We start from the raw sequence: 17191 nt of genomic DNA, 5'->3' as shown, positions 1-17191 counted from the left end.
GTAGTGAAGGGGGTTTTTGAATCGACAGTGATGTCTAGATCTGGGGTAGTGTGATGAGCAGATCGATAGCATGCATGCAGTGGCGCAGCTTGAGACGCCCTTGAGGCCCTTGATGGCGTCTCCGGCCGGTCTTGTTGTTGCTGCGGAGCATGTACATGATCTCCGACACAGCCCTCTGGTACACTTCCTCTGACGAACGACGATTCTCACCACCTATTCCAGTGACCTGTTATGTAGTAGAAAGATATATGAATGTTACTGAGCTGCCACAAACTTTTACTCACGCAAACAAGCTTGCCGTATGACAAAAAGAAAATGAAAATGTTACCACTTCAATATGCATGTATGAGCAGATTTATTTTCTTGATGAATAGACTTTTGTCAGGCAACGCCTTGCTATATATGGTTCTACAAGTCTCGTGAGCAATGGCACTTGTTTCTGATTGGGTTCGGCCTTTTGGGTGTATATATGCATGTTTCTGGTCAACCGTGCCGCTGAGCATTCATGTTACTACTAGAGTGAAAAAGTATCATGTGCAAAGTACAAACTCATCTTTTTGGGAAATATGGAATTGTGAGATGGTACATGATTCAAGTAGCAAGTAGCCTTAACTACTACTAACTGACCATTCAAATGGCATACTGCCACACTAATCAAACCAGCAATGGAAAAACAAACCTCTTGGCAATAGACTCTATCTATTTGGACAAGTTTGTAACATTTTTGTGTAACAAAAAGAGTTTAATCATAAAGCAAGTCACATAGTAGTTATTCCTACAAAGCACGAATCCACAGGTGTGCACTCAAGGTATGTGAAGAGTATGAAAATTTGGATCATATTTATATCTAACTTTTTAGTGGTAGGCTTTAGTACTTTCTTATGTCAACTTCTAATAAAGCATGTTTTCCATATACATATACACGCCGCCAAAAAATGGACCTCTAACACATTATTTTTTCTAATAGTTACTGAATCCCGTAACCACAACCTTTGCAAAGACGTTTGCAAACCAATATCTCCAGTTAAAAGGATGAGACTGAATAAGGAAAGGTAACCATAACTGTCAATTAGCTTAGCTAGATTTAGTATGATCGGTATCTAGATCACCTTTTACCATGAAAGCGCGACAAAATAAGGCTCTAAGGTACTACTTCCTTGTGGTTGCTAGAACCATGCGGCGTCAACTTACGTAAATCATGTCGGTATTGGGACCACCACCTTCTTCCAATCGGACATAGTACGATAAAAATAAAGCTCTAACGTATTATTTCCTTACGGTTACAGGATCTACGAAACCTCAACTTATATAGATCCTGTCGGTTTTTGGATCACTTCTTTCCATTAAATAAAGTGCGACAAAAGAAAGCCCTAACATACCCTAATTCAACGGTATTTTGACAGTTTTTTTTGTCGTAGGCTTGCCCACACGAACCCTAATTCAACGGTAAAAAACCCTTTTCAAATTCAAATATTGTGAAGAAATAGGTGGATTCATTTCATTTTTATGTCCGATCAAATCCCCTCGTCCCAACGAGACGATTCTCCTCTAAGAATGTCAACAAATCGCCCATCGTCATGCTCACCAGGTCTACGCAACACATATAAGCTGCTGTAACGACCATACCCCTACGTCTGGCCAACAAAAGCCCGAACCCCGAAGCTATGCTATGAAACCAGGAGGACACTGGATGGATGGAGCAACAATGCTACTTACATGGGCATAGATATGAACAGGGCGCGAACTCTGTCGGACGAGATCTGCGCGGTGATCACGTCGATCCCGTGGTTGTCTAGCACGAACATCACCATGGTCAGGGTGTTAGCGCGCCGTGGCGCGCACACGCTGATGTACACGTTGTCGTTGGCCACGGTCAACACCACGTTTGGCCCCGTCCACGTCTTGCATCTGGGCGGCGACGCTGGCACGGCTGGAGCAGCAGGCGGCACAGGCACGCCGCCCCAGCCACGCGGGACGTCGGAAGCGCACAGGGCCGCCATGCCTTGTGCGGTCTGTGGCATCGCCGTCAAAGAGAGAGAGGAGGAGGCCTCACCCCTAGCGGCAGCCTGCCGCGCTAGCGCCTGCTTCCCAGCATGGCCGCCTTCGCCTGAAGGGCCTTAATGTAAGTGATCGCCTCTCCCACAGTTTTGTGGCGGACAAAAACAACGCCACCGCTGTGGCGAGAAAAACGCTAAAAGCACTGGAAATGAACTGAAGATCGTGTGGCGTGCCACACATTAATTACGAACCAAGCAGCCGCCTGCTTTCCTGTGGCCGCCGAAGCCTAGGCGAGGGCGAGGCGAACCAAGTCCGGTAACCAAACAGCCTCGTATTAATCTCTTCTGGTCACAGATGCGTGCATGCAGTGATGCCAACAGAAAAAATTACAGCGTAAAGGATGTGTAACGTCTCCGGGCGGATTAGCTGTCTTACGGTAAATTCGGCTGTCTTTTCTTTACTGTGACCTGCACTCCAAATGCTCACTCAGTGCTAGATGATCATTCAGCAATGAGTAATTAATGCCTCACAATATTAACATAGATTTCCTTTCAAACAAAGGCCAAACGATATTTACAGCTCTCTACTTGCTGGAGTTATAGGCTAAACGATAGATACACAGGTGCTTAGTGCTCTGGCCAAGCGGTGTCACATTCTTGAGCCATTTCTGTGAGCCTCTGATCACTCTCTGTTCCGAGTGTATCGATTCAGATTCCTTAATTTCGACGGACCAGTAAAACATTCGCGTTGGCGTGTGAGCATTTTCATCAGTTCCGTTACTTCACCTCGTATCTGTCTGCAGTATTTTTTAATATAAAACATCGCATCTATCCTACTTTAGTAACTGACTGCGGCCAAAAATCGGTGCATAGATCCAAGCGAAACCACGTCCTCAGTCTTCATCACCATAGAACAAAAAGGTTATGAAAAAGGGTAGCATCAAAGCGATCTTACTTGTGCCACTGCAAGCATACAAATTCTGTTTTCACTTTATAGCGAGAGCAATTAATAAGCAAGGTTTCACGCACGGCACCCGCCCGACTGTATCTCTCTCGTCGTCACCTTTGCCTATCCCACCAAAACACCTGGCAGGTCTCACCGGGCGTGGCCAGCAAATCAAAGCGCAAAGTTAAATACGCGACCGTGGCGCAGAGTGCGGATGGCGTGACGCGGGCTGCCCCACCCTCTCTCTCTCTCCCTCTCCCACGCGACCAAGCTGCCCATGAGCCCGCGCCCGCACCCCGCTGGAGAGGAAGGAGACGGTGGCAGCGTTAGGATTAGGAAAACTCATCTCAAGCGGCCCTAAAAGGGGGTTCGGGGGAGGCGGCTGCAACACGGCGGTGGTGGTAGGAGAGACGGCGGTGGAAGAAGGTGGTTTGGCGGCGCGGCGGCGGAGGTGTCGTAGCGGAGCTCGCTAGCACCCTGCATTGGGATTAGGGTGGGCGGGGGCAGGGGCGGGGGCGAGGACGCCGCCTGCACGCCACCCTACGGTTAGGGCAGGGCGGGGCGGAGCGGCGGGAGCAGGAGGTGGCCAGCGTGGCCGGCGGCGGGGAAGGAGGCGGGGTTGGGGGAGGAAGGGCTCGAGGTAGACGAGAGGCGAAAAAAAAGACACGTTGGGTGGGTCGCGCGCTGCTGTATTGCACGATGTGTCGCAGCATATCTGCCTCCAGTTAAAGGTGATACCATTCTCTTGATGCATGCAGGCTTACAACTTGGGTCCTTTGGCAGCGAGCGTAACAAGAATTGAAGTTCCACTGCGGCATGCATTATGCCGGTGTTTACCTGTTTCAGTTTTTGTTCGATCGGACTTCTCCTGGAAGAAAGAAAAATATATTAAAGCTTACAACATAGGCAAGTGGCGAGACAAAAGATTGAGGGCCTGGAACAAAAGAATGCAAAACAGAGAAAAAGAAAGAAAAGCAGGAACAAAATATAGATGTTGTGAGAAACCATAGGAATGAAAAAACACAGGAAAGTATAGACGGGGGAATTACGTTCCTTTGGAATTCCTATGATCCAAGGGCCTGAGAGCTTAGCAATGCAGGTCGCTAGCTAGCTAGCTATCCACGTGTGAAGGGAGGTCATCTTTTTGCTCCATTTCTTGGCCTGTGCCTGCAGCTTTTATTTGATCGGCCTTTGCTGACTGTTGTATCTGGTATGCGTGAGCCGTTGTTTTGGCCTTTTGGGGAAGTCGGTGATATGCTTGAACAGAACGCTTATCCCGATAGCCATTGTTGATATAATATGGGCTTGACCCATATAATATTTAATAATTAAATAAAACTTTATGGTGCGTAATATTAAGTGTTGTATGATTTAATATCATACGGGATTTTGACTGAACGCGGACTCAGCTTATATGGTTGGAAATTATTCATCTAAATTGAGAAGCTGAGAAAAGGATAAAGGCGTGCCACGCGCGCGCGCGCCGCTGACCGGGCCGTGGGCGTGGGGCGTGGCGGGCGGGTGTAACAACCTGGGTGTTTAAAATACTAAAACTGCCATATCATCATATGCATTGCAAGGCAATTGGTCATATAAAAAAAAACTTTGAGATGCATACACTAAAACAAGTTTATATTCATGTGGTATGTGTTGAATTGTATTGTTTGACTCAAGTTCAAAGTTTATTTGGATTTTGAATTTTTCGAGAAAACCCTGATTTTCAGCATTTAAATCCTACCCTAAAAATCCATTTCAAAATCTAAGCATATTTTGGGGTTGAGCCCAAAAGCAAAAGTGTAGAGCTTGACAAGTTATACAAAGTTTGTTTTTGGAGTTTTTCAAGTTGTTTAGAAAAATTTTGAGTAATTCAAAAAGGCGTAATTCGTTAAATTTCCCTATTCAAATTCAAAAGTTCATTTCAAATCTAGACCGAATTAGGAGATGTTATAGAAGCAAAGTTGTAGAACTTTTGATTTTGAACAACTTTTGTTTTTGGAGATTTTTGAGTTGTTATGAAAATTTGGGAGTACTTTGAGTTTCTAACGGGATGGTAATTCTGTAATTAAGTGGAACAGTGCCCGCCGCTCAAACTACACCGCCGGCGACCTTCTTCGGCGTTCCAGGCGCGTCGTGGCCGTCCTTGGCGTCGCGTTGGCACGGAAACGGCTCCATCGTGGCTTCCTTAAGCTTCTGAGTCACGTTATAAGAACCGAGACGCCGTCGTCATCGTTTTTCTTCCCCCTCTGTTTTTCCCGTCGCCACCACCGCAGCTCCGTCGAGCTCTCGCCGTCGACCTAGCACCGTTGCCATCTCGGCAAAGCCTGTCCCAGCTTCGCCTATTCCTTGCGTACCCAGCCAACCAACCTTGGTCGCCTGTATTCGCCGAGAACTTGCTGTGCGCGCTCTTCTTCCTCGCGGCCGGCAACATCTCCGTCGTGGCTGCTCCGTCGTGGCCAGCACTCTACGGTGAGCTTCTGACCTCAGGGAAGCATTGTTTCAGCTTCTCCATGGTGCCGTGGTGCTTTGTGCCCTGGTTGATTGACCATTTTGTCCACCACAGTCACCGAAACATCGCCGTCGTCGTTGCGTGCTCCACCGTGGTTGGTGTGAACGTCGACCAGCGCCTCCGTTGATCATCCAGCTCGGCTCTTGGCTCCAACTCGTTCGGGGTGAGCTGTTGGTGCTTCCTGAGCCACCCATTTAAGCTTTACAGGTCTCACATCACCGGCGTAGTGCAGCAGCGCCGTCGTGGCCGCCATGGTCAGCGTAGTGCTCAGTTCAGTCCATAATTGGTCGTGTTAGTGCCATAAATCGATGCGCTGTGACGTAGTGATCATGTTAGTACCCTCGCCATCGCTGTTGGTCTCACCGGCGGCGAGAATTCGCCGGTCAGCACGCGTGCCGCCGTGGTCAACGTCGGAGGTTAGGGATGACAGGTGGGGTCGGGTTGTCAGTGACTCAGCGTTCAAATGGATTTTTTTCTATTTTCAGATTTGAATGAATAGTGTCTGTTTTTGTTATTTTTGTGTAGATTTATTTAGAGATACAAAAATTATGAAAATTTTTGTGTGACTTCTCTGTGATGTATAGTATTTAAGAAAAATATGAAATAATGTTTTTCAGTACTTTTTGAATGTGATAAAAATTGCTCAATTTATTAATAAATGGATTTCCATGATTTTTCTAGGCTTATTTAATTGTCCAAAAATTATGAAATTTGTTTTGCCACTTACTTATCATGTAATGAACATGTACTAAAATGTTGAGTTCAATTAGAATAAGTTGATTTATTTCATAATTTTGAATTAAATAATTAATTCATAAAAGCAAATAGTAACCTTTAATGATTTAGGTTTTGTTTGAAATTTTGGATTGAGTGATGACCTTGGGTCATTAGTTGATAATGATCCTTGGCAATTGATGTATGTGTTATAAAAAAAAGATTTAGTCTGTTTGACTTGCAACTGTACCGCGAAGGAAAGTTGTATTCAAAGTATTAATTTTGCATCCATCATCGAGCATCATGTTTCGTATTCCGCATCATGTTAAACATGGCATTGTTATTACGTGTAGTGAACGAAGGTGAAAACGTGGTAGTTAATCAATTTGTTGAGGAGGTTAATCCGTTTGTTGAGGTCGGATCGAATACTTGTGAAACGTCGCAGGAGCCGGACTTTTCCGTCAACGAAGCAAGCCCCGGATGCATACAACCCTACCTTGTGTTTTACAAATTAATTTCGCTTTTGCTTTCCGTTACCACATTAAGTGATTAGGAGTTAAGTAAGAGCCTAATTGGTGCATTACCAACCTTGTTATTCTAAATTTACCATATTACCAGTTTTAAATTCATATATGCCTAGTTTTGCTTAGCTATGCGTAGAACGTTGAAGTCAGGTGATTAACTGTCACATGCAAGTTTCAAATGGAACCTTGGTTACTTATGTTATCATGTGATATGGGAATGTGGAGTAATAATTCTAGACCAGACGGACTCGGTGTGTGTGAGCCACAAGACATGGAGGTCTTGTGAGCGAGTTCTTTCCGCCTATGTCGATTAAGGCACGTCCGTTGTTGAATTACATGAGGTGAGAATTTATAGTACTAGCCACATACTCTAGTAAGCCTGAACTTGGCGATTCTATTACGAGAATGGCTACTCACGCACTGGGAGTGGAGAGATGGCGGGAATAGCGTGTACCCACGTGGCAATGGGCTGGATTGGTGGAGTACTGTATTCTCAGGTGGCGCGGACCCATTCTTGCTTTAGAGGATCCGAGAGTAGGTTGATATATGTAGGTCAGGGACCTGCATATGTCGTGTCGTCTGGAATCCCCAGCTGGGTTTAATCGGTTCGAATCGTTGTTGCTCCTCGGTTATGGAGACTCAACTCACTGTTCATCATCGTAGTATTAATAACTGGAACTCGAATAAGGCTTGTGAAGGTGTTGGATATAAAGTTTCATGATCTCAACATGGATCGTGTCAGCTTTGTATATAATTCTTATGAAGTTTTCTATATAAAGAATTTTGTTAAAAGAGTTTTACGCAAAAGAACTTTGATTATTGTTAAAGCTATACCTTGAGTCCCTAAGCCTGCATTCCTAAGTTTATTAGTTAATATTTCGGTTAAGTCTTATTGAGTACTTTTGTACTCAGGGTTCGTTGACCCTTGTTGCAGGTAAGCCTCATGAGCAGATCTATTTTGGATCATGCTGCATGACAGTTGTACCTTGTGATGACGATAAGAAGTAAATGTGTGGCCCTTGGGCAGGGCAATTTTATTGTGTGTTTTGTATTATATTATAATGCCACTCCACTATTTCATTTTGTAATAAATCGAACCTAGTTGCGAGGTTTGAAACTACTGTTTTGTAAATTATGTTATTGTAAGACTTCCACTATTTTTACTCTGGTATTAATATTTGAATAAATGTTGTAATACTGCAATGACTCTGTAACGTGATCCTGCTCGGAAATCGTGGATGATTCGGGGTTCCCCGAGGACACCCGACAGTCTTTTTAAGTTAATGGAAACATATGCATAAATGTCAAAGGTTGTCGGACAGAGACAGGTGCATGTGGGCCCTATAACTTAGGGCTTTTGCCACTTAAATCCACATTATCATGGGAGTTTCGCTCCTTGATGGTGGAGGCGAACTGACTGCGTCAGTTACCGTCCCTTCCGCTTCCGCTTCCCATCTCCTGAGATTCTCCGCCGCCTTCGTCTTCTCTTCCCCGTCAACAGCCATATATCCTGTCTTCTGTTAGTCCAGATCCCATCTTCTGCAACCACTCTCGAGAGAACCACAGATCAGTAGCCTTCTGACTTTCCCGTCCCGTACCTCTACTCACATCTTCCACAACCACTCCCGAGAGAACCACAGATCAGTAGCCTTCTGACTTCCCCGTCCCATACCTCTGCGCGCACGGAGGAGTGGGAGAGTAGGTGCCTCCGGAACCCTCGTCCGCTTGAGAATCCTGCACAGGGTAAGCGGTGATTAGGTTTTTAGGGAGCGATCCGCGACTGCTTGTCCATCTTCTTCCTGGAGATCGCTCTTGGATCCGTCCTCTCCCTGGAACGTCAAGGCGTCTTCTTCCTGTTGATCCGTTCGTGGGACTGCACTGCGAACATCTTCCTGCATCGACTACGGTCCATGACTTCGAGCAACGCACTATGTCGACTAGTGCGAATGGAGCCTCCGATGCCCTCGGCATGGGACCCTCTGCTGGGTACAGTCTAATCTCTATGATTACTGTATTTTGTATTCTTACTGTATCAATCAGTATGTCATCTATGCAAACTGTAGCGTTCATAAGAAATATACACATGCACATATGTGCTGTCACAAACCTACTGATGTTATATTTCTGAATTAAACTGATAATGAAAATGCTTAAATTTCTAACAATCCAAAAATCAAATAATAGGCAATTTTCTGTCAGTGGATTTGCTGCCGCTTTGAAGCCGAATAATTTTGATGGTAAGAATTTTATGATATGGCGTGCAAAGATGGTATTTTGTTTGACTGTGATGAACTGCTATCACGTCGCACAGGGGAAGCCTGAACAGTTTACTCCTAAGGAGGAGCGAAAGTTCTTGGCTGTCGATAACCTATTTCGAGGCACCGTGATTAGTGCACTTCATCCCAAGTATGAGAAAAACTACATATCTTGCACATCAGGCAAAGAGTTATGGGATGCTCTTGAGGCAAAGTTTGGGGTTTCTGATGCTGGTAGTGAGCTGTACCTTATGAAGCAGCTGTATGACTATAAAATGGTTGAAAACCGTTCTGTGGTCGAATAGGCTCATGAGATACAGGCGCTGGCAACGGAACTAGAACATTTCACATGTTTGTTGCCCGACAAGTTTGTGGCCGGCGGTATAATCGCTAAGTTGCCACATTTTTGGAGGGATTTTGCTACTTCTCTAAAACACAAGAGACAAGAGTTTAGCGTGGCTGAGCTTGTTGGATCTCTTGATGTTGAGGAGAGGGCGAGAGCAAAAGACAACCGTGGAAAAGGAGTTGAGTCTTCCGCTGCTAATATGGTGCAGAAGAAAAACTCATTTGCATCTCGTAATAAGAAAGAAGAACATGTAAGAGAACAACAATGCAAAGCCTAAGCAGACCACACAGTTTAAGAAGAAAAACAACAAAAAAGGTGGAGGATGCTTTGTTTGCAGGAGTGATGAGCATTGGGCAAGTGCATGCTTAGACCGCAAATATAAGCAAGAAAAGAAATCAGCAAACATGGTAATTAGCGAGACTGGAGGAGGAACATCTGGGTATGGTAATTCTTTACCCTTTGTTCTTTCAGTTTGTCTTTCACCTGAGTGGTGGATGGATAGTGGTGCTAATATTCATGTGTATGCTGATGTTTCTTTGTTTATTTCCTATCAGGCCGGCAGAAGTGGAGCCTTGCTGATGGGAAACGGTTCGCATGTGCGTGTTCTTGGTGCTGGTACAGTCATTCTGAAGTTTACTTCAGGAAAGACGGTGCTATTAAAGAACGTGCAATATGTCCCCTCCATCAAGAAGAATCTTGTTAGCGCTTCTCAGATGTGTCGCGATGGCTTTAAAATTATGCTTGAGTCCAATAAATATGTTGTGTCGAGACATAGAACATGTGTTGGAAAATGTTATGATTGCGGAGGTTTGTTCCGCTTATCTTTGCTTGATGATGTGTGTAATAAAGTAGTGAACAATGTTATTATTTTGGATGAGTCGAATATATGGCATTCACGACTTTGTCACATTAATTTTGGCTGTCACGCGGCTTGCAAATCTGAATTTAATCCCAAAATTTAACTTAGTCAAAGATTCTAAGTGCCAGGTGTGAGTGCAATCAAAGCAACCGCGCAAGCCTCATAAGGCTACTGAGGCGAGGAACTTGGCACCATTAGAACTCGTTCATTCTGATTTATGCGAAATGAATGGCAAATTGACTAAAAGCGGTAGACGATACTTCATGACATTTATAGATGATTGCACTAGATTTTGCTATGTGTATTTATTAAAAACTAAAGATGAAGCATTGCATTATTTTAAAGTCTATAAAGCTAAGGTAGAAAATCAACTTGAGAAAAAAATCAAGCGTTTACGGTCCGATCGCGGGGGAGAATATTTCTCAAATGAATTTTTTGAGTTTTGCACGGTGCATGGAATTATTCATGAGAGGACGCCACCATACTCACCACAGTCCAATGAGATTGCAGAGAGAAAGAACCGCACTCTAACTGATTTGATTGATGCCATGTTGGAGACTGCGGGACTATCTAAGGAATGTTGGGGTGAGGCTATTTTGACAGCATGTTATATCCTGAATAGAGTGCCCACAAAGAACAAAGAAATTATACCATTCGAGGAATAGGAGAAGAAGAGATTAAATCTCTCTTACTTGCGAACTTGGGGTTGTTTGGCAAAGATAAATGTGTCAATAAACAAAAAGTGAAAGCTTGGACCAAAGACTGTCGATGGTGTCTTTCTTGGTTATGCCATTCATAGCGTGGGTTATAGATTTTTAATTATAAACTCTAGTGTTCCTGAGATGGCTGTTGATACAATCATAAAATCTAGAGACGCTACATTTTTTGAGAATGAGTTTCCCATGAAAAATGCACCTAGCACAACTGGTCATGAATTTATAATTCTCCATGAGCATGAAATTTTTATTCTGATAGAACAAATTGAGGAACCCTATGTGCAAAATCCTGAGGAGGATGACACTATAGTCACTAGGAAAAGCAAGAGACAGAGGACTACAAAGTCTTTTGGTGATGACTATATTGTGTACCTTGTGGATGACACACCAACGACCATTGAAAAGGCATATTCCTCTCCTGATGCTGACTTATGGAAGGAAGCAGTACGGAGTGAGATGGATTCTGTTATGTCCAATGGAACTTGGGAAATTGTTGATCGTCCCTATGGGTGCAAGCCTATAGGGTGTAAATGGGTGTTCAAGAAAAAACTTAGGCCTGATGGTACTGTTGAGTGGTACAAGGCAAGGCTTGTGGCCAAGGGTTATACCCAAAAGGAAGGTGAGTATTTCTTTGATACTTATTCACCGGTTGCCCGATTGACCATAATTCGAGTTTTGCTTTCCCTAGCAGCCTCTTATGGTCTTATCGTTCATCAAATGGACGTTAAGACAGCTTTCCTAAACGAAGAGTTGGTGGAGGAGATCTTTATGGATCAGCCGGATGGGTTTGTGGCAAATGGTCAAGAAGGCAAAGTGTGTAAATTATTAAAGTCATTATACGGCCTAAAACAAGCTCATAAGCAATGGCATGAGAAGTTCGACAGAACTTTAACATCTGCTGGCTTTGTTATGAATGAAGCTGACAAATATGTGTACTATCGGTATGGTGGGGGTGAAGGAGTCATTTTGTGTTTATGTGTTGATGACATACTAATCTTTGGATCCAGCCTCAAAGTGATCGAAGAGGTGAAGGGATTTTTAACTAATAATTTTAAGATGAAAGATTTGGGAGAGGCTGATGTTATTCTTAATATCAAGCTTCTAAGAGAAGATGATGGTTGGGTAACTTTGTTACAAACCCACTATGTGGAAAAGGTGCTGAGTCACTTTGGGTTTAGTGATGTGCACCTGCTCCTACACCTTATGACCCTAGTGTGCTATTGAGGAAAAATCGAAGAATAGTAAGGGATCGGTTGAGATATTCCTAGATCATTGGTTCACTCATATATCTTGCTAGTGTAACAAGGCCTGACATCTCATTTGCTGTGTGCAAGCTGAGCCGGTTTGTGTCAAACCTGGGAGATGATCACTAGCGTGCTCTTAAGAGAGTAATGCGCTACCTAAAAGGGACCATGAGCTATTGTATTTGTTATACTGGACATCCGAAAGTGCTGGAAGGCTATTGTGATGCTAACTGGATTTCTGATGTTGATGAGCTTTATGCCATAAGTGGATATGTGTTTTCGCTTAGAGATGGTGCTGTTTCCTAGAAGTATTGCAAGCAGACTATCTTAATGAAGTCTACAATGGAAGCAGAATTCACAGCATTAGACACTGCTGGATCTGAGGCTGAGTGGCTTCATGATCTCCTTATGGATTTATCGGTTGTTGAAAAACCCATACCAGCTATTTCAATGAACTGTGATAACCAGACTGTGATTACGAAGGTTAACAGTTCTAAGGATAACATGAAGTCCATAAGGCATGTTAAGAGACGACTAAAATCTGTCAGAAAATTGAGAAACTCCGGAGTAATAGCGTTGGACTATGTTCACACGTCTAACAATCTGGCAGATCAGTTCACTAAGGGTCTGTCACGCAATGTGATAGAAAGTGCATCGAGAGAGATGGGTTTGAGACCCACTTGAAATTTACTATAGTGGTAACCTGTTCTATGTGATCGGAGATCCCGTGAAGTAGGACGGTGAAACAAGCTAGTAGTAAATTGTAAGGAAAGATCCTTAGTAAGACTCATTTTTGATGCATCTTTTCTTTCTGTAAGGTAGGGTGTCTTTTGCCTTAATGTGTTCCAAGTGGCTTGTCAATGCAAAGATGTTGTCCTACAGAACATCTTTTAAGGAACACACCTATATGAGTCAGACTGCTGGTCACAGTCTATGAGATTTGGGTGATCTCTAAATACTCATAAAAGGCACTGAAGTATGACTTATATGCTTCAAATAGAGGGGATGTCTTTTGCTGCCCAGTATCAGCTAAGGACTTTAGTGACATTCACCTCACACAAAACTGTCAATTCAAGGCTTAGTCCAATGTTCAGTTGTGACTGAGTGAAACTATTGTTCTAGATGGATGTTCAACTTAACAGTCTCCATCGAAACACTGGTATATAAAAGAAATGTGGTTCTAAGACTACTCTGTTACAAACCCTAGAGTTTGGTGGGGATTGGATATAATATGTGCTTGGCCCATATAATATTTAATAATTAAATAAAACTCTATGGTGCGTAACATTAAGTGTTGTATGGTTTAATACCATACGGGATTTTGACTGAATGCTGACTCAGCTTATATGATTGGAAATTATTCATCTAAATTAAGAAGCTGATAAAAGGATAAAGGCGTGCCACACGCGTGCGCGCCGCCGCCGCCGCCGGCCGGGCCGGGCCGTGGGTGTGGTAGGCGGGCGGCGAGCGAGCGGACGGGCGTGGCCAGTCTTTTGCCACTTAAATCCACATTATCACGGGAGTTTCGCTCCTTGATGGTGGAGGCGAACTGACTGCGTCAGTTACCGTCCCTTCCGCTTCCGCTTCCTGTCTTCTGGAATTCTCCGCTGCCTTCGTCTTCTCTTCCCCGTCAGTAGCCATATATCCTGTCTTCTATCAGTCTAGACCCCATTTTTCGCAACCACTCCCGAGAGAACCACATATCAGCAGCCTTCTGACTTTCCCGTCCCGTACCTCTGCGCGCACGGAGGAGCGGGAGACCAGGTGCCTCCGGAACCCTCGTCCGCCTGAGAATCCTACACGTCCGCTGCCTTCGTCTTCTCTTCCCCGTCAGCAGCCATATATCCTGTTTTCCGTTAGTCCAGACCGCATCTTTTGCAACCACTCCCGAGAGAACCACAAATTAGCAGCCTTCTGACTTTCCCGTCCCGTACCTCTGCGCGCACGGAGGAGCGGGAGAGCAGGTGCCTCCGGAACCCTCGTCCGCCTGAGAATCCTGCACGGGGTAAGCGGCGATTAGGTTTTTGGGGAGCGATCCGCGACTGCTTGTCCATCTTTTTCCTGGAGATCGCTCTTGGATCCGTCCTCTCCCTGGAACGTCAAGGCGTCTTCTTCGTGGTGATTCGTTTGTGGGACTGCACTGCGAACATCTTTCTGCATCGACTGTGGTCCACGACTTCGAGCAACATACTATGTCGACTAGTGCAAATGGAGCATCCGATGCCCTCAGCATGGGACCTTCCGCTGGGTACAGTCTAATCTCTGTAATTACTGTATTTTGTATTCTTACTGTATCAATCAGAATGTCATCTATGCATGTTGTAGCGTTCATAAGAAATATACACATGCACATATATGCTGTCACAAACCTACTGATGTTATATTTCTGGATTAAACTGATAATGAAAATACCTAAATTTCTAACAGCCATCGATTATAATCTCTGATGGGAGAGGGATAGCCAATAGCCGTTCGATCGGTTCCTGATGAGTACCAACATCCGGATCTTATTAAAACGGTTCAACATCAATTTAGAAGACGTTGGTACAACAGTCACAACACAGAGAGACGTTCCAATTAACGCGATGTCGACACACAGACACGCATGGCACTCAGTTCGACCAGACCTGACGACGACACAGAGAGAGATTCTCAAACCTTCAAATGACAAGTGCAAATTAAGCAACAAACAAGTTTATTTCGGTTTTTCGACGATCGCTCCAGTCAGAAAGCTGCAAGCTGATGAGCAGATCAATGGCATGCAGTGGTGCAGCTTCAGACGCCCTTGAGGCCTTGATGGCGGCTCCCGTCTAGTTGTTGTTGTTGTGGAGCCTGTACATGATCTCCGACATAGCCCTCCGGTACACTTCCTCTGACGAATGACGATTCTCACCACCTATTCCAGTCACCTGTTATGTAGTAGAAAGATACGGATGTTACTGAGCTGCCATAAAGTTTTACCTCACATAGACAAGTTTACTATATGAGAAAAAAACTGAAAATAATGTTACCACTTCAATATGTAAGAGTAGATTTATTTTCTTGATGAATAGACGTTTGTCTTGCAACGCCTTGTTATATATGGTTCTACAAGTTAGACAACGGTGCTTGGATTCTAATATATATATAGACCACTGTGCGCAATGTCTACAATGACACTTGTTTGTGATTGGGTTCGGCCTTTTGGGTATATAAATATATACATGTTTCTGGTCAACCGTGCCACTGTGCATTCATATTACTGCTAGAGTGAAAAGGTATCAAGTGCAAAGTAATGGAAAAACAAACCAGTAATGGAAAACAAACCTCTTGACAAAACAATATACTACTGCAACACTAATCAAATGGTATACTACTGCTACACTAATCAAGGCAGTGTTCGGCTGAGCTACAAGCCGACTTGTTCGGCTTCTTTTTTTAGTGTTTTTCTCTCACAACATTTCAGCATGAACAGTGTTTTCCAGCATAAACAGTAAAAACTTCATACCAGCCGAACACTGCCCAAACCAGTAATGGAAAAACAAACCTCTTGACAAAACAATAGACTCCTTTATCTATTTGGACAAGTTTGTAACATTTTTGCGTGACAAAAAAGAGTTTAATCATAAAGCTAGTCACATAATAGTTATTCCTATAAAGCACAAATCCACAGGTGCAAATGGTATGAAAATTTGGGTCATTTATTTCTAACTATAGTGATAAGCTTTAGTACTTTGTTATGTCAACTCCTAATAAAGCATATTTTCCATACACGCATACACGCCGCCAAAAAAATGGTCCTTTAACAAACTATTTTCCAAATAGTTACCAAACCTTGTAACCACAACCTTTGGAAGCCGCTTGCAAACCAATATCTCCGGTTAAAAGGATGATACTGAATAAGGAAAGGTAACCACATCTGTCAATTAGCTTAGCTAGATTTAGTATGATCGGTATCTTGATCACCTATTTACCATTAAAGCGCAACAAAAATAAGGCTCTACTGTACTACTTCCTCGTGGTTGCTAGAACCATGCAGCGTCAACTTACGTAAATCTTGTCGGTATTCGGACCACCACCTTTTTCGCACCGGACAAAGTACGACAAAAATAAATCTCTAACATATAATTTTCTTAAGGTTACCGAATCTATGAAATCTCAACTTATATAGATCCTGTCGGTTTTTTATCACCTTTTTCCATTAAATAAAGTGCGACAAAAAAGCCCTAACATACCCTAATTCAACGGTATTTTGACCGTTTTTTTTTTGTCGTAGGCTTGCCCGCGCAAACCCTAATTGAACGGCAAAAAACCATTTTCAAATTCAAACATAGGGAAGAAATAGGTGCATTCCTTTAATTTCTAGGTCACATCAAATTTCCTCGTCCCGACAAGACGATTCTCTAAGAATTTCAACCAATCGCCCACCGTCATGTTTATTAGATATATACGCAACACATATAGGCTGCTGCAACGACCCTACCCCTACGTTTGGCCAACAAAAGCCCGAACCCCGAAGCTATGCTATGAAACCAGGAGGACACTGGATGGATGGAGCAACAATGCTACTTACATGGGCATAGACGATCATGAACAGGGCGCGACCTCTGTCGGACGAGATCTGCGCGGTGATCAAGTCGATCCCGTTGTTGTCCAGCACGGACATCACCATGGTCAGGATGTTGGCGCGCCGTGGCGCGTACACGCTGATGTAGGCGTTGTCATTGGCCACTGTCAGCGCCACGTTTGGCCCCGTCCACGTCGTGCATCTGAGCGGCGACGCTGGCACGGCTGCAGTAGCAGGCGGCGCAGGCACACCGCCCCAGCCACACGGGACGTAGGAAGCGCACAGGGCCGCCATGCCTTGCGCGGTCTGTGGCATCGCCGTCAAAGAGAGAGAGAGGAGGAGGAGGCCTCACCCCTAGCGACGGCCTGCCGCGCCAGCGCCTGCTTCCCCAGCATCGCCGCGCGCCTTCTCCTCAAGGGCCTTGATGTAAGTGATCGCCTCTCCCACTAAGGTCACCTTGTCAGTCTGTCAGAAGAGATAAACAACAGTGATCCATCAGATCACGCACAGTACAGTATAATCAGACTAGAGTAGCGAG

The 17191-nt window shown here is 44.3% G+C and overlaps 2 pseudogenes; both read right to left on the bottom strand.

Moving 5' to 3' along the window:
* Positions 1–34: 34 nt before the first annotated feature.
* LOC136465689 (uncharacterized) lies at positions 35–5702 on the bottom strand (annotated as a pseudogene).
* Positions 5703–14917: 9215 nt separating this feature from the next.
* Positions 14918–17191, bottom strand: part of LOC136465688 (uncharacterized) — a 5132-nt pseudogene continuing 2858 nt past the window's right edge.

This window comes from Miscanthus floridulus, chromosome 7 (genome assembly GCF_019320115.1).
Source record: "Miscanthus floridulus cultivar M001 chromosome 7, ASM1932011v1, whole genome shotgun sequence".
In the NCBI taxonomy this organism is placed as follows: Eukaryota; Viridiplantae; Streptophyta; class Magnoliopsida; order Poales; family Poaceae; genus Miscanthus; species Miscanthus floridulus.
This window is presented reverse-complemented; position numbering and strand designations above follow the sequence as displayed.